This window comes from Lissotriton helveticus, chromosome 5_1 (assembly GCF_964261635.1).
Source record: "Lissotriton helveticus chromosome 5_1, aLisHel1.1, whole genome shotgun sequence".
Lineage (NCBI taxonomy): Eukaryota > Metazoa > Chordata > Amphibia > Caudata > Salamandridae > Lissotriton > Lissotriton helveticus.
The window spans coordinates 2,034,946,302-2,034,969,137 of record NC_136065.1 but is presented as its reverse complement, the minus strand read 5'-3'; the positions used below and the strand labels follow the sequence as shown (position 1 = coordinate 2,034,969,137).

Genomic DNA, 22,836 nt, shown 5'->3' with positions numbered 1-22,836 from the left:
CTGATTGTGCCACCCACACAAGTAGCCCTTTGAACAGGTCTCAGGCCTTCCACTACAGATCCTGTGTATGCAAATGTAATGCCACTTCCACTTGCCATGCATTTAAAACCCTTTGCCAGGCCTTAAAACTCTCCTTTTATTACACGTCACCCCTAACGTAGGCCCTAAGTAGCCCAAAGGGTAGGGTGCTGTGTAAGTAAAAGGACAGGTTTTGCATGTCCTGGTAGTGAAAAAATCCTACATTTGAGTTTCACTACTGTGAGACCTACTACTCTCATAGGTTAAAATTGGGAATTCCTTAATACTCTTTTAACTTGTAATTCCTGACGAGAGAGTATTGGTTCTGTCATGTTTTTATCTTTGGAATGGTAATCTTTACTGGTAAAGTTGTATTAAGTATTTCTATTTTAGAAATGCCACTTTTAGAAAGTGTAAACAACTGGGGATAAGCCTATATCTCTCAATGTTGGAAAGCTTAAATAGTTTGAGCTATTAAGACAGACACTTACAACTTGTGTTTATCCTGGTTCATTTATTCAAACCTCATTACTTGATATCTTAGATTAAGTTTTCGCATTTTCATCACATGGAAGAATGAAAACAATGTCTTTCAGTTTTCATATCAGAAAAAACATATCAAACATTTACACAAATGAAAAAAAATGATAATTCATATTTTACAAACAACCTCACATGACATTTTAAATAGACAATTTCTATAACAAACAGTTTATGAAACACAAATATATTATGTTATGTTATGCTACATTTAATTTATACGGTGCAAGGCTACTCGAAAGTGTCCTGGCGCTAGCTACAGAAAAAGGAAAAAATGCACACCTATCAGAAATTAAAAAAGCAACGTTTTAAGGTTTTTCTTGAACAGCAGTGGGTCCTGGATACCCCAAAGAGCCAAGGGCAGCATATTACAGGCAAGACCCGCTTTACGCACAAAAGAATTCCCACCAAGTCATTGGCGATTAAACCTAGGGGTCTGTATCAACAGCAGAGCAGACGAACGCAGATGTCTCCCTGGTGTGTAGAAGGCAAACCACTTCTGCAGGTAGATAGGACCCATACCATAAAGGGCCCGATGAGCGATTGACAGCATAATAAATTTCAGGCGAGATTCTACTGGCAACCAATGCAAGGAGTGCAGATGGGTGCGAACACTATGCCTTGGCGACAGAGCCAAAAGAAGTCTGGCTGCTGAGTTTTGGACAACTTGCAATTTCTTAGCAAGAAAGTCCGGACTACCCACCAAAAGCGCGTTGGCATAGTTTAAGCGGGACAAAATCAGTGCCCGGACCACAGTTTCTTTGGCACTACCTGGCAGAAGGGGAAGAAACTTCCTTAATGTTGTCATGGTGCGAAAGCAGGTCCCGGCCAGCTTCCTTACTTGTGTTGCGAAAGTTAAATTAGTCGAACCAGGCGCCAAGTTTTTTTGCGGCGCCTTTACCTGCAATAGGACATGAAAAACCAGGAAACCAGAGCTTCTCTCTGAAATCCGCCGAAAAGGAACCATACAGCAGCACTTCAGACATTCCTTCATTTCATTTCAGCTGAGCATTTGCCAGCCAGTGAACAACTGACGACAGGCAGTTTTGGGCTGCCAGAACCGAATCATCCTCCCTGCTCCAAGAAAACAGCAACTGGGTATCGTCAGCATAGGCCATCACTTTAGCCCCCAATGACTCCGCAAGGTAAACCAGCGGAGTCACATAGATGTTAAAAAGCAGGGGGCTAAGTGATGACCCCTGTGGCACACCAGTAGTCACCTGCATAGGCACAGAGGCACATGGAGGAAGCCAAACCTGCTAAGACCATCCTTCCAGGAAGGACCTGATCCATTGCAGAGCTGGGCCAGAAATGCCTATTTCCAATAAACGGTCGAGGAGCAGGGAGGTAGGCACAGTGTCAAATGCCGCCGAGAGATCAAGCATAACCAAGGCTGCTCTCCCACCGGCATCCAAACACTCCCGATTTGCCTCCGTCACCGCTAGCAGTGCTGACTCAGTGCTATACGGAGCACGGAAGCCAGATTGTGCAGGATGAAGCAGACCCGAGGCCTCAACATAGTTGGTAAGTTGAGACGTAACCACCTTCTCGCATACCTTCGCCAAACTTGGCAAAAGCGAGATGGGGCGGTAATTCTCAGGTAACAGAGGGTCAAGTGACGGCTCCTTGAGTAGAGGAAGAATCAGCGCCTGTTTCCATAGCATTGGAACGTGAGCCTCATGAAGTGATGTATGAACCAAAAAATTCACTTCTAGATTAATAGTGTATGCCACTTCAGACAAAAGCCTGGCTGCACATGGGTCATTAGGTGAACCCGACTTAAGGTCTTTAAGGATTCTAAGAGAGCTGGAAAAATCGACCGACCTAAATGCAGAAAAAGTGGGGGCAGATTCTACCATTGGCCACGCCAGTACAGCACCTGTGGGCTTCCTACTAGAAGACGAAAATGTCTCTTGGATACTAATTAAATTGTCTCTGAAGAATTTCCCTAAAGTGTTGCACCAAGTCTCTGAGACAGGTGTGGCCACCGCTAGGGCACTGGGGGCCAAGAAATTCTGCACAATTGAAAAGATTTCTTTAGAGTTGTAATTAGCACGCTTAATGCGGGCAGAGTAATACTGGCCTTTGGCCACTCCAATAGCCGCATATTAGAGTTTTTGTTTAGCTCTAAGATTGTGTTCATCAATAGAGCAATAGCCACTGGAGCGCCATGCTCTTTCCAATATTTTGCATGCATGTTTCAAATTTCTTAGTTTAGGTGTGAACCAAGGCTTAGAGGGAGACTCTCTCCTCAGCTTAGGTAGACATGGTGACGACAAAGTAGCAACCGACTTTGAGATCCAGTCATCAAACTGAGCCAGATTATACTCCAGGTCCCCCAATAGGGAGGGCCGGGAGGCTGTCAGGAGGCCACTGAGCTGACTGGGTCCATCTTCCTAGTAGATGGGGGGCGGTGGCGGTTGCCCGATCGAGAATAGTGCTTCATATCCCATGAAAAAAATAGGGAAAAATGATCTTACCAAGCGACTGGCCTCGGCCTCACCACCGATATAGGAAAGTTTGAGCAGATGATGTCCAGAGTGTGCCCTCCTTGATGGGTGGGAACAAAACACTTAGTGAAAGGTTATCCAAGTGAAGGGAGTCCAGAAGAGCTATAGAATCGGTCATCTCAATATGGCCAGTGCCTCCCCACACGTATCCAAAAAGCCCCCTGCTGCCACAGGTGGCCGATAAATCAGAGACTCTCCCAGCGTAAAATGTGCAGAAAGATGTAGGCTAAAGTCCAGAACCTCACAGTCACCCCAAAGGGTGGCTATATCACTGTGAATGGTCCGGTATTCCCTATACCAAATAGCCAGCCCACCACCTCTACCTACGGGGCGATACACCCAGTGGACTTTAAAATCCAACAGGTGTAGCCAAGGCCACAATGTTATTGGAAAAGGCATCAAGCCAGGTCTCTGTAATAAACAATAGATCTAAGCCATTGTCAGTAATCAGATCAGCCACATCTACATAGTGCTTCTTCACTGATCTGGCATTGAAGAGGCAAGCGCTATTATTCGCAGGACTAAGCACGTCACTAGACATATCAATCAACGTATGCTCCGGCGAAAAGATGAACCCACAGTCCACACAAACATAATGCCTTGTAGGCACTGCCGACATACCACTATGAGACGGGCATGGAAAGGTCTGAGGGTTTTCAATAGCTCACTCGATAGGTGAATGACATTACTGCTCCCTCATTCGCCTTGAGCTCACCCTGAGCGCTGACTTGGCGCTGACGGGCGCAGACGGGCTTGTCTTCGGCGCACCATTGGCGCGCCACCGGTGCGCCGGCTGCGCGTCTGAGCAGAAGGCATTTGAATAGAGTGTGGCTAAAGCCAGCGTACAGCGTGAACAACTCTGCATGGCCAGACTGACCCCGTTAAATAGGGTTTGCCTAAAGCCAGCGTGCAGCGTAACAACTGGAACGCTGACCGCGAACAATGCGGGTCACGTCCAAGATGGTCACTAGCCCTCAGTAATCTCCCACGAGTGCAGCCCAAGGAGCGTGGGTCTAGTGCATTCAATTTAAAATTTCAGATCGTGTCAGCGATGAGAGCATTCCTACAATTTATTTTTAAAATAATTCTAAAATGCCACAGTTCAAAATACAAACTTTCCCCCCAATTGACACAGCCAAACAAACAGAAAAGGGCTATTTCAAATTTAGAAAAGCGAGCGAAATAACCTTTTTCCAAGCACCGCACGGCCGGACTGACCCCGTTAAATAGGGTTTGCCTAAAGCCGGCGTGCAGTGTGAACAACTGGAATGCTGACCGCGAACAAGGTGGGTGACGTGCATGATGGCCGCCAGCCCTCAGTTATCTCCCACGAGTGCAGTCCAAGGAGCGTGGGTCTAGTGCATTCAATTTAAAATTTCAGATCGTGTCATCGATGAGAGCATTCCTACAATTTATTTTTTAAATAATTCTAAAATGCCACAGTTCAAAATAAAAACTTTCCCCCCAATTGACACAGCCAAACAAACAGAAAAGTGCTATTTCAAATTTAGAAAAGCGAGTGAAATAACCTTTTTCCAAGCCGCGCTCCTTTTGTGCGGATTATCCTGATCCGACGTTCAGATCAGTGAAAAAAAGTTTTCACCACACTGTTTCCGGTACTATAAATTAGGAGGTACATAAAATAAAGTGTATTTGATAATTTGATAGGAAGGGAGAAGGCACTAAAAATTGTTTTTATTCTACAACTTCTTTTTTAGATCTAGAAGCGCTTCGGTATATGGTTTCAATCCATTAAAAAACCAAGGGATAAATACCCTTTATGCTGTCCAATGGATTTGATAAATTAAGAAAACATTCTGTGGGCATTTAGGAATAGGGCAATAAGACAGAAAGTAGTTGATTCATTGTAGTATATTTGTCTTTCATAAACTGTTTGTTATAGAAATTGTCAATTTAAAATGTCATGTGAGGTTGTTTGTAAAATATGATTTATCTATTTTTTCATTCGTGTAAATGTTTATGATATGTTTTTTGTGATATGAAAACTGAAAGACATTGTTTTCATTCTTCCGTCTGATGAAAATGCGAAAACTTAATCTAAGAAATCAAGTGAAGAGGTTTGAATAAATGAACCAGGATAAACACATGTTGTAAGTGTCTGTCTTAAAAGCTCAAACTATTTAAGCTTTCCAACATTGAGAGATATAGGCTTATCCCCAGTTGTATATATATTAACGGCCCTGCCTATTCTCTGTCCCGTGGGCCGAACTCCCCCTTCTTTTTCAAACTTTTAGAAAGGGGACATTTCTCTGCTATTAAAGCTCTGTGTGCCTACAGCCTGTCTCCAGTACACTTGTGGGGTAAGTACCAGCTTGACTTTGTGCATTCTCTTAAAAGCCACAAAGAACCAGCGCATTGTTGCTGTGTGGGAAAGTCGACTAATCTCCTCGACTGCTTGAAGAAACCCGGTGCATCATCTATGGAACCAACACCTCTAGGTTCAGCGCATCAAATTCCGAACAGGCACATTGCCAGCACTTTGTGAAGGTAGGGAATGCACTCCATACTTTAGTATGGAGTGCATTCCCTACCTTCACAAAGTACTTTACTGATATTTGCCCAAACTGGGTCTGCACCCGCTCCAGCTAAAAAATGAACATATTGTTGAAACAGTAATTGTTAAATGTCTCGCACGCTCAACGGAACATCAAGTACAGAACAGCAATGTTTTTATGATCGGCACTTCACAAGCACTAAGTGGTCGGATTATATGAGAGACATCGGGAATGGCTTTAAATGCCAAGACTTGTGATTGATTTGGATTACACATAAAAGTTCTGTTACATTTACACAGTGGTGTGGTTTTAGTATTTGCGCTGCATTGTGGGCTTAGTAGTATTTAGTGATCGCGGGAAGAGCTCATTAAACAAGTGAGGAAACCAGGTGGCCAATTAGTATCACAGCTAAGCGGGAGGGGCCTTGTGTTGGGTTTAAATTGGCGAGTGGTAACGAACAGGAAACACTCCTTTGTTACAGAAAGACGAGCATGGACAGTTTCAAAAGCAGGTATGTGAAGTATATAATGCTATGACTGGGGGTTAACTAAAGGATGCAAGTTAGTGATTACAAAGGAACAAAAACGTGCACATGGGCTTTGTCGCGCTAGGAAAACAGAGAGAGGTTCTAATCATTAATGGTGGTAAGGAGACACACTGCGTTTAGTTCATGATTCATTGCATGAGTTCAGTCGGTGAAAGATGGGTAAAACGAACGTGTTGTTTTGCGAACAGAGGGGTTTGCTGTGGAAGGAATTTTGGAAGCAAGCTAAGGGGTGCATGGTCAAATGTAATTGTAACGCTTATTACGAAAGGGTTGTTGTTTAAAATAATAGGCGCCAGAGGTTTTCTGCTTGTATACACAAGGGGAAAGATGAATTACACATGAAGTTAAATGTCAGATATTTTAGCACATAAACGTTGACACCAGGGATAAGGGGAGCGGGTTATGCTGTTGATTAAATGTTGTAACAGATGATATACACATACTGATGAAATGTAATTACAAATACATGTTTTATTGTTTCTTGTAGTGACCCCTGACGAAGGGCCCCAGAGGCCCGAAATGCATTGGGTTTTTAATAAACACTGCTTCTGGATTAATATATGCGTCAGTACGTGTTTTTGAATCGAGGTCTGGATGGGCACAGCAAAAACATGAGAAACTTTGAAAAATGGCATAATCTTGAGCGTGTGGAAGCAAGTGGATTAAAATGAAAAGATTGAGAAAGTGGTAGTTTACATATTGAGAAATTCGAGTAAAATGAGGATTGAAACAAGAAGAGCAAGAAGCTCTCACTTAAGCAGTGCCTTTGGTATGGGGCGAAAAAAGTCGCCCCAGCAAAACGGATTACATTGCCAGCACTGCCTGAAGAAAATCGACGCATCACCTCGACTGCAAGTTTCACATTCACGCATAATGCATCTGCACTCCGTATCTCGCTTTGCACCTCAAGACAACAGTGGTAGCAGACGCGGTGCAACCACCAAGCAAACTAGGTTTCTTATGCAGCTGCTGGACCATCACATCAAATCAGTGGAAGATGCAGATTGTTTAGTGGATCATGCAGGAAGTTTAATCACCTTTGGACAAAGGGTCTGCAGAGGGGGCCGAGGAGGTAGAGAAAGGTGGGGTATTCCTCATTGTTTCCTGGTGCTAAAGAAGATGGCTGGTACAAACCAATAGTAGATTTGCACCCTCTGAACATCTTCCTCTGCTGTTCTTTTGTGAATCACCCCTGGGAGGCGAATGCCTCTCTGGGGGTTGTATTTTCCTTGTCAGGCAGTACATTGAGACACTGTCCTAATTTTGAGAGAAAGAGACAAAAAGAAGTCCATTGGTTGATGTCCACAAACAAGCAAATTTAAAAGTTATTTTTCAACACATATATTCACCCTAAACTGGCACCATTAGCAATAATACATTTTGTTAGGCACGTGCTAGCCTCATAGGTCCTACAAATGGCTTTATATCTGTAATCGCCTTCAGATTAAACCAATCACAGCACATAAGACAATGGATGAAGAGATTGCTTTAGAAAGCTCTGACCTCTTAAAAAAGAATTGTAAATAACAGAAAAAAACTAAACATAAAAGAAAGGATGGAGTTAGCTGGGGTTTTCATCATTTATGTGTGGTGTAGTTGCATTTCTTCCCTTGCTCAGTTAACGGGGTTTTATCAGCTGCATGTGTGGTGTATTTCCTTTTCTTCCTCCGCTTAGTGTGTGGTGTATTTCCATTTCTTCTCTCGCTCAATTACCAGGGGTTCTATCACCTGCATGTGTGGTGTATTTGCCTTATTTCCTCTTCGCGGTTAGATGGGGAGTTCCACCATCCATATTTGTGGTGTATATGCACTCCTTCCCTAGCTCAGTTAGCGGGGGTTCTATCTGCTGCATCTGTGGTGCATTTATCTTCCTTCCTCTTCTTGGTTAGCGGGGGTTCCATCCACATGTGTGGTGTATTGTCCTTTCTTCCACTGCTCAATCAGCTGAGGTCCCATCATCTACATGAGAGGCATAGTTCCCTTTCTTCCCCCATTCATTTAGATGGGGTTCCATCATTTGAATGTTTGGTGTATTTTCCTTTTGATCATCTTCTCAGTTGGCTAGGGTTACATCATCCTCATGTGTTTTATATTTCCCTTTTCATCCCCTACTCAGTATGCTGGGGCTGTGTCATCTACAACCTACATTTATGTCACCTTATTCCACTTCAGAGCCTCAGGGTGTTTGAGGAGGACATTTCCATTCTGTCAAATGGAGCCTTCCTCCAGTTGACTCTTCTTTCCACCTTACCAGCTGCATATTTTTGCCGCCCTTCCTCACTAGTAACCGGGAAATGGAACACATCCCAACACATCTAGCGGGACCTGCATCATTCTAAATACTGGTCGCAAAGGGGCATATTCGCATTTGGGATGCATCAACCCAAATTCAAATTTGCAATTTAAGTCATCGCAAAACTTAAATTGCGAATGCATTTAGGGAATCACAAATTGCAATTACCTAAATTGCAAGAGCTGAGGCTGCCAATTAAATCCCTGTCGCGCCAACAATGTGCGTAGTTGTTACTGTGCAACTCCTCCGTGTCAGATAAAGAGGCCAAAGTGTACTTCTGTTGGTACTTTGTAATTAGTCCATAGTGTATGCAGAGGCCACAGTGTACTTCTAAGCACTGACGGCAGCTCTCAGGCAGCATAGTGAGCGCACGGACTCCTCCTGCTGGTGGGTTGGCCGGGCGGAGTGTGTTGTCCCCTCGCCTCTCATGTGAACCCTTTTGGCGGCCTGCACCCCCTGCTGAACTCGCAATAGTGGTCGCGGCGTGCCTGTAAGGTGGGGCCCAATACAATTCCCGGGCCACTCAGCTGTCTGAGGGGAGCATTATCGACGGTGGCCAGATTGGGCCTTGTAGAGGGCTGGATGGTCGCGGTCTGGAGACCTAGGCTGCCCGGGTAGTGAGCTGCGCTGACCCAGGAACTGCACTGATGTGGACTCTGCCTCCCGGCTGTAGGTCCATCCCTTTCATTTGCTCCCTACCCTGGTGGTCATGCGGGATGTAATACATTGTTTTTGAGACTAAGGGGAGGGGAGGCCAACGCCAGAGCGCTATAAAGCAATGCGAGAACTCCTGGCCAAGGACAGGCCCATCTGCGTCTGCCCCACCCCCCCACTGTCCTAATATCCATTAAGGTACTGTAACAGTACCATAACAGGTATTACGACAGTGGCTATGACTGCAGTGGAAATGACTGCATACCTCCTAGCTACAAAGCCTCATCTTGACTAAAGGTGACACTTGAATTACTGTAGGCTCTTCCCATGGTTAAGAGGGGCAGTAAATGTATCTGTTAAACATTGGTCAACCCAGATTGTCTGGTGTTGCTTTAGAATGTCAAGCCACCCTTTTTAGGTCTCGGCCTGGAGAAAGCAGCGCATGCGCTGCCCTCACCATGCGAGGGCTTCTTGGAATCAATACGGATTCCGAAGCAATGTCCCAGCTCTGCCTGCAGTTTTCATTTGTGCACGTGGCATGGCATCACAAATTATGCAAAAGGCAGCGCAATGATTGCACCGGAGGCATTTCAATTCCTCCTGGTTGCCACCCTGTCCCCTTTTGGCCTCGCCCAGCGGGATTGGATCTCTTACCGGCGGCGTGACACAGTAGGCTTAATATTAACTTGCTGCACTTTTTTTTTAAGCCATTGCATGTGTTTGTTATCGCGGGCAGCTCCAATTGCACAAGCGCAATTTTTGTTACATATTCGCAGCGTCCACTTCAGGGATTCAGGGTTTGTGTTTTTTTTTTTTTTTTACTTTACAACTGAGCTTGGCGCCGCTTCACGGACATTGTGCTCGGTTTATTGATATATTTCTTAACTTTAGCACTGAGCGCAGCACCATCTTCAAGGATACTGCGCTCAGTGTTAAAGTTAAGAAGTATATAAAGAAACCGAGCGCGGTGTCCGTAAAGCGGCGCCACGCTCAGTTTTAAACTTAAGCATTGTAGCGGGGTGGGATAGGCGGTTATTGATGTCATTTATGTCAATTGTCCCAGAGTGAGCGTGTTCTGAGACCTCCACTTTATAAATTAACATATTCAAAATTGGCGTCTGCACGTCTTGTTATTTTTGTTTTACTGCTTAGTGTTCCCTGATCTGTGAAATGTCCTTTTGCGCTCCCACTCCTGCTTCTCTCCCCCCCCCGGTCCTCCTCCCTAATCTCGCGTGGCATATGTGCGCAGCGGCATTAAATTGTGCTTTAATGGTTTCCCTCCTTCTCCCAGTCTGGAGTAAGTATTACGGTAAAGTGAGGTGGAAGAAAGAACTAGCAGGATTTTGTCCTGATTTTTGTGGACCATGCTGAATCTGCCGTTAGTTTTTGCTGAATGGTAGCATCCCTTGTGAATGCTTTTTCCAAGAGTGTTTCCTTGTTGCAAAATGTGATCCCTACATATTGGAAGGCGATAATATTACTGATTGGTAATATTGATGGTGAACTGTCGCGCCAGTGTAAAGTGAAATGCCAGTTTTTATCACTGCTTTAGGATAGAGGTGTGGTGTTTCTAGACTTGTACTCTAGAGTGAGTACTGCAACGCTTTAGACGTTTCTTGCCTCATGCCACCTGTGACGTCGTCATCTGCCAGTGAGAAGTTATTGCAGGAGGGTTCATCCCTCACAGAGCTATCTGTGAGGGATCTGTCTTTACTCCCTCTTCCTCCCGTTCTCTTTTTGTGTTTACTCCCACCCCTTTCCGTTGTTCGTATTGTCTTTACTTCTCCCCCTGCTCCTGTTTTCTGTGTTGTCTTTACTCCCGCCCCCTCCCGAATACCAGCTGTGCCTTGCGCCAATCTGCCACCCAGATTGATAAATGATAAAAGAAGTATGGGGGGATGAATAACCAATTTATTTTCGGTGTAGTGCACAATTAATTACCCTAACATTAATATATAATTCTACAAGGACCAATGTTCAATTAATTTGACACACATGCAAGCCATGCGACCAGATTCTGACCCAAAAATCACTCCAAAAGTATATTAATGAAAAAACACACAACAATATACATACACAATGAAACAAAAAATATATATATATAATATATGATGTGAACAAGGGCACCTGAGCCCGAAACGCGTCATCTGTTGACTGCTGCTAGGTTAAAATAAAACATCTTGCCTGAGAACAGAAGCGGTTCGTGTCTCTTTCTTCGCCGCCGAGGCTTTGGTGGAGGTGGAAGGAGAAACCAGTTTGTGATATATATATATATATATATATATATATATATAGCCAGAGGGGTCCTTCAATGAGGATGTCTCAACCAGAAGGGGTTACTGCAAACCATTACCGGTAGCATCACCGGCAGCGTTCTTTCATGCCTCCCATAACACAGCCATCCGCGTTTCAAGCATTTGTGCGCTCTTCATCAGTGGCAGAAACATAGACATGCAACTGCAACTTTGGAATCATGGGTATTTATTATGAAAAGTCCCGCCTCAATAGGCGCAAAGCATCCTGTTCACAGTAGTCCAGTAAAATGTTCGCTAGGACTCTGGATTCTCGTTGAAACCCCAGTGGGTGCAGTATGCAGACTAACAGTTAAACCAAGTGGAAAAATGTAAAAATAATGTCCCCCAGAGGGTAGGAGTCTCTGAAAGGGAAAGCTGTTGTGGTGCCATATTCCAAGCCGGCAATGAGGCCCTCTTCCGTCCACAATGGTGCCTCGGTTGCGTGCACCTAGGATCCTTGTTTGAAGCAGCGGGACATCCTCGCGGCTGGACCAGCCGCATAACAAACAAAGCCAGAGGGGTCCTTCAATTAGGATGTCTCAACCAGAAGGGGTTAATGCACACCATTACCGGTAGCATCACCGGCAGCGTTCTTTCATGCCTCCCATAACACATCCATAAGCGTTTCAAGCATTTGTGCGCTCTTCATCAGTGGCTGAAAAATAGGCATGCAACTGCAACTTTGGAATCCTGGGTATTTATTATGAAAAGTACCGCCTCAATAGGCGCAAAGCATCCTGGTCACAGTAGTCCAGTAAAATGTTCGCTAGGACTCTGGATTCTCGTTGAAACCCCAGTGGGTGCAGTATGCAGACTAACAGTTAAACCAAGTGGAAAAATGTAAAAATAATGTCCCCCAGTGGGTAGGAGTCTCTGAAAAGGAAAGCTGCTGTGGTGCCATATTCCAAGCCGGCAATGAGGCCCTCTTCCGTCCACAATGGTGCCGCGGTTGCGTGCACCTAGGATCCGTGTTTGAAGCAGCGGGACATCCTTGCGGCTGGACCAGCCGCATAACAAACAAAGCCAGAGGGGTCCTTCAATGAGGATGTCTCAACCAGAAGGGGTTAACGCACACCATTACCGGTAGCATCACCGGCAGCGTTCTTCCATGCCTCCCATAACACAGCCATACTCGTTTCAAGCATTTGTGCGCTCTTCATCAGTGGCTGAAAAATAGACATGCAAGTGCAACTTTGGTCTTGGCAGGAATATGAACTACTATAACCAGCATGCCTGCTGACGGACTGCAAATAAAGCTGGTTCCGATACAGATTGCTGCTTCTGTTATTTACTGCAAGACAGTGATCAAGAGCTACGGCTTGAAACGTGTATGGCGCAGTGCAGAAAAAAAAGCGAGAAATACCGCTGTGTGGCGCTTTGCAGGAAGAAGCTAGAAATACTGTGTGGCTGCCACTGCCTGAGGTGTGTGAGCGGATAACCCCTCCATGAGTGATGTCTTTATGGGGACACTCATGATTTTGTTGTTTAGCAGCTAGTCCGGTCGCAAAGATGTCCTGCTGCCTAAACGAGCGGATCCGAGTGCCTGTAATCACAAGCATTGATGGAATGGAGGGGGCCTCACCTTTGGATGCTATTGGTGTGCAAGCAGCGATTTACTCTATACTTCAACTTACAGAGCCAAAAATTCATGGAAATTGTATGAATAATAACTTTATTGACATGGACAACTGAGGCAGCAACACCCACTGGGGTTTTTATGGAACTATGGTCTTGGCAGGAATATGAACTACTATAACCAGCATGCCTGCTGATGCCCACATGGGCGGGACTGTGTAATCAAATAAAGCTGGTTCCGATACAGATTGCTGCTTCTGTTATTTATTGCAAGCCAGTGATCAAGGGCTACGGCTTGAAACGCGTTTGGCGCAGTGCAGGAAAAAGCGAGAAATACCGCTGTGTGGCGCTTTGCAGGAAGAAGTTAGAAATACCGTGTGACTGTCACTGCCTGATGTGTGTGAGCAGATAACCCCTCCATGAGTGATGCCTTTATGGGGACACTCATGGTTTTGTTGTTTAGCGGCTAGTCCGGTCGCAAAGATGTCCCGCTGCCTAAACGAGCGGATCCGGGTGCCTGTAATCACATGCACTGATGGAATGGAGGGGGCCTCACCTTTGGATGCTTTTTTGTGTAAGCAGCGATTTACTCTATACTTCAACTTACAGAGCCAAAAATTCATGGAAATTGTATGAATAATAACTTTATTGACATTGACAACTGAGGCAGCAACACCCACTGGGGTTTTTATGGAACTATGGTCTTGGCAGGAATATGAACTACTATAACCAGCATGCCTGCTGACGCCCACATGGGCGGGACTTTGTAATCAAATAAAGCTGGTTTCGATACAGATTGCTGCTTCTGTTATGTACTGCAAGCCAGTGATCAAGGGCTACTGCTTGAAACGCGTTTGGCTAAGTGCAGGAAAAAGCGAGAAATACCGCTGTGTGGAGCTTTGCAGGAAGAAGCTAGAAATACCGTGTGGCTGCCACTGCCTGAGGTGTGTGAGCGGATAACCCCTCCATGAGTGATGTCTTTATAGGGACACTCATGAAACGCTTTGGGCTTTACTTTTGTTGCTGAACACTGCAGGTCATCTGTACATTGTTTTTCACGAACTATTAAAGATGGCATGATTATACCTACCTGCCTTTGGTCTCCTTTCAACAGGCAACTTTGTGTTTGATGTTAATGCGTCTCGCCTGAGCCGGGACGAGTGCTCTACTGCACGCTGTGCAGTTCCGCAGCAGCGCCAACCTGCGCTGCAGCATTGGAACAGGTTTGTCGCCGGTTGTGGCATACACAAGCATGACAGACTGCTACAGTGAACATCAAACCCACTTGGGATTTAGGAGTTGTATATAGCAGGTATTATATGGCCAAATACCGTGATTACCGTCACTGGGACTTCAAGGACCATAAAGCCACTGCTGTGGCCACGCCCACTGGGGCGGGAGCAACACTTCAATTATAACTGCCGTGATCCCTGTTCTGCATTTTGCCCGCAGGCCCTGAGGAAGTGGTTCTTAACCACGAAACGCGTTGGGCTTTACTTTTGTTGCTGAACACTGCAGGTCGTCTGAACATTGTTTTCCACGAACTATTAAAGATGGCATAATTGTACCTACCTGTGTTGGGCCTCCTTTCAACAGGCAACTTTGTGTTTGATGTTAATGCGGCCCCGCCTGAGCCGCGAAGAGTGCTCCACTGCACGCTGTGCAGTTCCGCAGCAGCGCCAACCTGCGCTGCAGCATTGGAACAGGTTCGTCGCCGGTTGTGGCATACACAAGCATGATCGGCTGCTACAGTGAACATCAAACCCACTTGGGATTTGGGAGTTACAGATAGCAGGTATTATACGGCCAAATACTGTGATTACCGTCAGTGGGACTTCAAAGACCATAAAGCCACTGCTGTGGCCACGCCCACTGGGGCAGGAGCAACACTTCAATTATAACTGCCGTTATCCCTGTTCTGCATTTTGCCCGCAGGTCCTGAGGAAGTGTTTCTTAACTACGAAACGCGTTGGGCTTTACTTTTGTTGCTGAACACTGCAGGTCGTCTGAACATTGTTTTCCACGAACTCAATCCGGCTTCCGTACTAACATGAGCACCGAGACGGCGCTGTTGGAAGTCACGGAGGCGATTAAGGAGGTATTGGATGTAGGAGGCAAGGCCATGCTGGTGATGCTCGACCTGTCGGTGGCCTTTGACACCGTCCCCCATGAGGGTCTCCTCATCAGACTCAGTGAAATCAGTCTGCGTGGGACGGTGCTCAGCTGGTTTAGATCTTTCTTAGCTGGCTGCTGTCAAACGGTCTGGGCCCCGCCCTGCTCTGCGATAGTGCCGCCATTGGAGGTCGGAGTTCCCCAGGGCTCTGTTTTGAGCCCTACTCTTTTTAACATCTTCCTGACCCCTCTGGCGACACTGGCGGAGTCTTTTGGGGCCCAGATCGTATCATACGCTGACGATACCCAGCTCCTCTTCACTTGTGGGAAGGGGTCTGAGTTCGACGGAGAGAGCATCCGAGAGTGCCTTGGGGCGTTTTTTAAATGGTTCCAGCTAAACGGCCTCAAGTGCAACGCGGATAAATCTGAGGTGCTCTTTTTCGGTTGTCGATCTGAACCGAGCTGGCAGGACTGGTGGCCTGTAACCAGGTTTCCCCCTTTAGCTGCATCTTTGATAGCCAAGAACCTTGGTGTTAAAATCGATAACGGCTTAGCGCTGAAGTCCCAGAATCTTGGCATCACGGGAACATGTTTTGGCCTCCTCAAAATACTCCGTAAGTTTCTTCCTCTGCACCCGTTGGTGCATAGAAAGATTACGGTGCAGGCCCTTATTGGGTCGCGGCTTGATTACGCTAATGTCCTGTATCTGGGCCTGCCGGAGTACCTTCTCCAACGTCTGCAGGTGGTTCAGAACTCGGCCGCACGGGCCATTTTTGGCCTACACGGCCGAGCTAGAACATTGGACCTCTTGCAGTCTCTTCATTTTCTGCCTATCCGGAATCGGATAGTTTTTAAAGCTCTTACTCTGGCTCACAAAGCCTTGCATGCTTCCGGGGGCCAAATACATTAAAAAACGGCTGGCGCTCTATCATCCTGCCAGATCTCGGAGGTCTGAGTCGCAGGCTTTGGCAGCGGTCCCAGTCATAAGAAGGGCTCGGATTGGGGGACGGTCCTTTAAGTACTTGGCGTCGCAGGTCTGGAATACTATGCCAATTGCTCTTTGCAGGAATGCCAATTTGCTGGCCTTTAGAAAGGACCTGAAAACTTGGATATTTGTTCAGTAGGCCATACCTCTTTCTCGCCTGCCCCTTTGATTCTGTTATAGGCCATAAAGCGCCGGGACACTCTTCGGAGTAGCCGAGCGCTATACAAAACACCACTAACATTAACATTAACAAGATGGCATAATTGTACCTACCTGCGTTGGGCCTCCTTTCAACAGGCAACTTTGTGTTTGATATATATTATATATATATATATATATATATATATATATATATAGAGAGAGATATATGTTACCTACTGGCGGTCGGCGGTCGCCAGTAGGTAGTTATTGTTAGGACCTATTATCCATAGAAAATCCACAACATTCTATTTTGAATAACTTTGACGCCGGTTGACGAATGCGAGAAATTTTTCAAACTTTTGGCCAGCTCCGGTCCGCTCCTATCCTGAAAGTTTCATGATGATTCATCAAGCGGGGGCCGAGAAAAACGCGTTTTCCCCATGCAACTTCCCATAGGACCTTTAGCCGCAACTACAGCCCGAACTGCTGAACGGAATTACACCAAATTTGGCAAAGAGGTAGTCCTTTGTTCAGACTAGTGCCTTTTGCTTATTTGGTGTAAATTCGTTCAGTAGTTCCTGAGAAAATGACAGTTAAAGTAATTTATATATCTATGGGCGCGGTGGATCCGCGCATCTATCCACGTACCCTGTACGCACCCTGCCGTGCACGAGCTGTATTTTAATTGGCTGTCAAAACGCCAAATCAGGAAGTGCTGGCAGCTATCATTTGCCTCGGTAAAAACGTTGCAAAACGCAAAAAGGGGGCAGGGCAGAAACAGCCTGACCCCGTAGGGCTGCTCAGGGGGTCCCACAAGGATCCCCACGGCCCAAAAAAAGCATTAAAAAAAATAAGAAAAATCGGTGAGATTTGCGTACCATGTGTGAATTTCGGCTGAAATTAAAAAAAAAACCGCGCTTGTTGTTATTTTAGCCCCGGGTGGGCCAAATCCCGGGGGCAATGTTTTAATTGTTATGGGGGGCCCAAAGGAGCTCCCAGCACAGGGGCTTATTCAATTTGGGTGGAAGGGCTCTGAGGCCCCCCCAGCCCCAGGGAACGCCCCCCCAGGGCTTATTCAATGTGGGTGGGGGGCTCTAAGGCCCCCCAGCCCGGGGACTGCCACCCCGGGGCTACAAAAAAATTGGGTGTGGGGGGGCCTTGTGAAGGCCCTGAGGACCGCCCCCCCTCCTGCAGTGTCCCGGGGTGCCCACCCCCAGGACACTGCTGTTTGCAGTGGCAGGGCGGGAGCCTCGCGGCTCACACCCTGTCATTGCAAACTGCTTTGCTTCATTGAAGTAAGAGCAGGGAAACCTGCTCTCTCTTCTATGATACTAGGAGGAAGGGGTCCCAGTGTGAACAAAAATTACTACACATTCATAACAGACTGACACTCATAGAACAATCAATGTATCCACACTGTTTAATTATCAATGGGATAAAGTATATTAAATATACGACAAATTTATAAAGAATAGTAGTTGCTAAGTGCCCAGTGGAGCAGGAAAGGGGGTGAAGATCAAGTGAGGATGTGAGGATAAAGAGAGTTGGTGACATTAAAATCAGTTAGTTGGCAATATTCTCTTGACAAATTTAAATGCAAAACAAAAAGACCAAAGGTTCCAGCATTTCAACACAAAGACATACTTCAAATAGTACAATATATGTAACAATGATGGCATGAAGTTGTCGCAAAACAAGGTGGTTGTCGACGTTTCGACCCTCAAATGTGCGCATTCGACTGTCAGTCTGACGGCGTTTTTTGCTCCGATTGACTCGGCTTAAAGACACCACGGAGGTTTTCAATCCCGCGGTTTCACTAACAGCACGGACCCCGAACCACGTTACCTACGGTGCGACAATATTTACCGACATCGTCAATTTGTTTATGACTTCCAACCAGTCGACACGTATTCACGATGTAATCTCCATGTGACGCCACGAGTGATCACGGTGTGATTCTGGACCTGCAGGTTGCCTGTCCCCCCACCTACTCCCCGACTGTCCTGAAGAAGACCCCACAGCAAGGGCACCACATATCCCTGCGCACATTTGAGGGTCGAAACGTCGACAACCACCTTGTTTTGCGACAACTTCATGCCATCATTGTTACATATATTGTACTATTTGAAGTATGTCTTTGTGTTGAAATGCTGGAACCTTTGGTCTTTTTGTTTTGCATTTAAATTTGTCAAGAGAATATTGCCAACTAACTGATTTTAATGTCACCAACTCTCTTTATCCTCACATCCTCACTTGATCTTCACCCCCTTTCCTGCTCCACTGGGCACTTAGCAACTACTATTCTTTATGAATTTGTCGTATATTTAATATACTTTATCCCATTGATAATTAAACAGTGTGGATACATTGATTGTTCTATGAGTGTCAGTTTGTGATGAATGTGTAGTAATTTTTGTTCACACTGGGACCCCTTCCTCCTAGTACTATTCGAACCCAGGTCCCAGTGACTCTGTTTGGGTAAACCCCCTTATTTATACTCTCTTCAATGAAGCAAAGCAGATTGCTTTTCCATATGGGGAGCAGCATGTTAGCTGCTCCCCATATGGAAAAGCAAAGCCGGCTCCCGCAGGCGGCGGGGAGCTGGCGGGACCGTGGGGGGATTGGGGACCCCCCACGGTCCCCAACGAGAGGCTAGGCCCTGGGGGATGGGGTCCCGGGGCAATAAATGGCCCAGGAGGAGGGCCACACGGCCCCTTCCCTCATTAAGTAAAAAAAAAAGGGTTTTAAAAAGTCAATGGCCGCCCCGGGGGATGGGGTCCTTAGGGCCTTAAGTAGCATGAGGATGAGGGCTACACAGACCCCCTTCATAAAAATATAAAAAAATGTGGCCATGCCCCAGGGAATGGGGTCCCCGGGGCCCCGAATTGGCCACGGAAGGGGGGCCACGCGCCCCCCTTCCCGTGATTTAAAAAAAAAAATAATAATTTGGGGGTGAGGCCCTGGGGGATGGGGTCCCCAAGGCCACAAAAAAGTAAAAGGAAAGGGGGCCACACAGCCCCCTTCAACAAAAAACAAAAAAAACACTAGACAACAAAAAAGACGCGATCGTCCCTAGGCCCCGCCCTCCCACAAACACACTCTGCAAACGCACCATGTGACGTGTTTTAAATCGGGGAATTAATTCCCCTTCTATACTGGGGGTCCCTGGGGGCCAACTAGCCCTCAAGGTACCTCCAGTATGCACCAGGGAGCTGTGTTGCACAGAGGTGTTTAGAGGCCACACCCCTTTTTACAACACTCTGCAAGTTAGCTCTGTGGTGCTTACTGGAGGTACCTGGTGGGCTAGTTGGACCCCAGGGACCCTCAGTATTCAAAGGGACTTAATCCCCCAACTTAAAACGCGCCACGGGGCGCGTTTGCACAGAGGTGAAGGTAGGGGGCGGGGCCTGAGGTGATATGTGTGCAAACACGCCCTGTGGCGCGTTTTAAGATGGGGAATTAATTCTGCTTCAATTACGAGGTCCCCTGGGGGCCAACTAGTCCACCAGGTACCTCCAGTAAGCGCCACGGAGCTGCGTTGCAGAGTGTTGTAAAAATGGGCATGGCCTCTGAACACCTCTCTGCAACGCAGCATCCTGGCGCGTGGGGAGAGATAGGGTGGAGATTGGAAAACTCAGTTAGCGGGTGTTCTTCCGGATAGGGATAACCTGTGCTGCTTTCCATTCCAAAGGGACCAGGCCGCCTTGCAGGGAGGGATTGAGGAGATGTGCAATGGAGGGGGACAGGTGGCTGGTAAGAGAAGTGGTGATTTTTGCTGGCATAAGATCCTGAGGTGATCCGTATTTTACAGAGCGGAGCAGTGACCCAGCCTCCACCTGTGTCACCAGGGGAAAACCTCCCAACAGTTGAGTGACTACCTGCCCAGATTCTACGGGAGTCATGGTAATGGAAGAGTGCTCCCCCGATTGGACAATTTTATCGAAGATGGTCTCAATTTTTTGTGTAAAGAAAGTGCTAATATCGTCGCACAATTTTTGTGTAGAGACCATCGGATTCTCACATGCCTTGGGATTAGTGAAGAACTGCAATATGCGATATAGCACCTTAGGGTCATTTTTGGCCTGATCTAATTCTAGAGCTATATGAGCTTTGTGTGCTGCCCTAATTTTCCCGTGGTAGTCTGCCAGAGCTGCATGAAACCGAGCTTTGTCCTCCTCCTCATGAGTGAGGCTCCACCGTTCTACATGCTTCCTACAAATTCGTTTCTGGATACGAAGAAGAGGAGAATACCAGGCATTCTGGCTCAGCCTAGGCGTGCTAGGGAAAGGTTTCAGGGGGGCTAAGTGGTCCACGGCACAATTCCCCAGGGATCTATCTTGAGCCCCATGATCTTCAATCTGTATGTCACCCCGCTGGCCGAGATTATTAGATCCTACGGGTTTGAGGCCGTCTCGTATGCAGACGATACCAAGCTGCTGATCACCTTTTGCCCAGACCCAACTGATACTATGATCTGGTTTAAAAACCGTATGTCCCACATTGACAGCTGGATGGGCCAAAATAAACTACAGTTAAACAACAGCAAAACCGAGATCATTCTGTTCGGCAAGGCTGAAGATCATTGGTCAAGCAGCTGGTGGCCCCAGACACTCGGCCCCTGTCCATCCCCAAAACAAACCGTCTGCAATCTGGGAATTACCATTGATAATAAACTTTCCATGAAAGCACATGTGAATCGTGTACTGGGCACCTGCTATGCCAACTTACGGAAATTACAGAAAATCTTCAAATGGCTACCAATTGAAACCCGGAAGCCACTGGTGCAGGTCCTCATTGTTAGTCGCATGGACTATGGAAACACCTTATTGGCCTCCATAAATGATGATCTATTTTCCAAACTACAGATTCTGCAGAACACGGCAGCCCGATTAATCCTGGATCTGCCTCCTAGGTCGCCATCCGTCCCCAATTTGAAGCTTTTTCAGTGGCTTCCAATTAGGAAGAGAGGGCAGTATAAAATCTTAAGCCTAACACACGAAAGCTTTTATGGCACTGGCCCTGGTTATCTTGGGAATAAACTGAAGAAATACCAACTAAGTTAGAACAATTAGATCTTGTTCTAAGCTCCTCTAATTTTCCTGGCAGGTACGCACTGTGCGTAAGGGTGGCCGATCTTTTTCCTATCTCGCCCCTTATTTTTGGAACCAGCTTCCGCTCCATCTTATGTCCATCCCAGACAATCGACGTTTCTGCAGTGAATTAAAAACATGGCTGTTCTCTAAGTGAAATGAGACAGAACTCAGCTAGTTGAAGGGTCTGCAAGCGCCTTGAGACCTAACGGTGATATGTGCGCTATTACTTTGACTTTGACTTAAATAGGCAAGGGGTATCACAAGTAGCATGGGTTCTCTTCCTAGGTGCCTGAAAGCAATATTCAAATGACGCATGGTCAGACCAGGCCAAGAACTGGGGGGGAATTGCATAAAACGTGAGGAGAATTGGAAAAAACAACATCCAGGGTGTGACCCGCTATGTGTGAGGGGCCCTCATTTAGCTTGGTTAGCCCAAGAGTAGCTAGCTCCATTACGAGTGACCCTGTGTCTACATTGGAGCCACACTCACTGTGAATGTTAAAATCGCCCAAAAGCAGGCAATTGCTGCTTGCGATTACATAAGGAGCGATTAGTTCAATAAGATGAAGAGGGAAGCCATTTAGCGGGCCAGGAGGCCAATATACCAGGCCCCCCTTCCAACTTATATGAGATGAGAGGTCGATGCGGAAAACCATAACTTCCATGGTTTGGCCACTGTGTTGCTCCAGCACGGTGATCTTGATGTTATCTCTATATGTAATAGCAATTCCACCTCCCATTTTATTCTGTCTGTCCATGCAAACAAATCTGCAACCATCAGGCAGAGCGAGAGCCATGGAGGGGACCAAATCGGCCTTCAGCCAAGTTTCGGTAAAGAACCAGAGATCAGGCTGTGTCGAGGAGAATATCCCAAACCTCGGCAGAATGTTTGGGGAATGATCTCACATTGCACAGCAGGCTCCCCAACCCCTGCTGGGAGTTGGTGGGTGGCTACCTAGGTTGGCTATGGGGGGGGGAAGATGGTGTGTTAGTCTTGTCTCGGTTAGTGGGTATCTTTTTGTCTGTAATAGCCTGGAAACCACACACCAGTCATGAAAAAGGACCCTCACATAAGGGCCAGGGGCCCAACCCACTAGCAGAGCAGGGGGTAGGACTCATCTCTACCAGTTCTTTAATGGAATATATCCGTCTTGGAGAAGGGACATGATCTGGGGGAAAAAGACCAGGGTTTCTGGCGACTCCCGGGCACGGACGGGCGCAGACGGGCTTGCCTTTGCGCGCGTCCCTGCGCGGAGGGAAGATCATCGCATTAATTGCTGGTGGGGACTCCGCCTTCTCCAGTCTCCAACCCAGAAGAGGGGAACAGGATGAGGACGTGGCCGGTACTCCCTCCACACAACTGGGATAAGGACCCGTGGTGGACCGCAGAGCAGTGCGGGTCAAAGTGCAGGTATGATTCATTGCAAAGTAAAGCAGTTTTAGTTTAAAATCACAAGAGCAGCAAGCTTTAAAATACTGAATCACCCCCAGCAAACAGATCGGGCACACACTCACAGCTGACTGGAGCAGCGCGCGTCCAAGCCAGTCCACTAACACA

The 22,836-nt window shown here is 46.7% G+C and overlaps 1 protein-coding gene across 1 annotated transcript in view; it reads right to left on the bottom strand.

Annotated features, from left to right (window-relative positions):
- Positions 1-7,148: 7,148 nt before the first annotated feature.
- The window catches only part of LOC144756221 (uncharacterized), a 187,834-nt gene continuing 172,146 nt past the window's right edge, over positions 7,149-22,836 (bottom strand). The window contains exon 7 of the transcript XR_013595101.1: positions 7,149-7,388. The gene's annotated coding sequence lies outside the window, so the exon portion shown is untranslated. The remainder of the gene's footprint in view (positions 7,389-22,836) is intronic.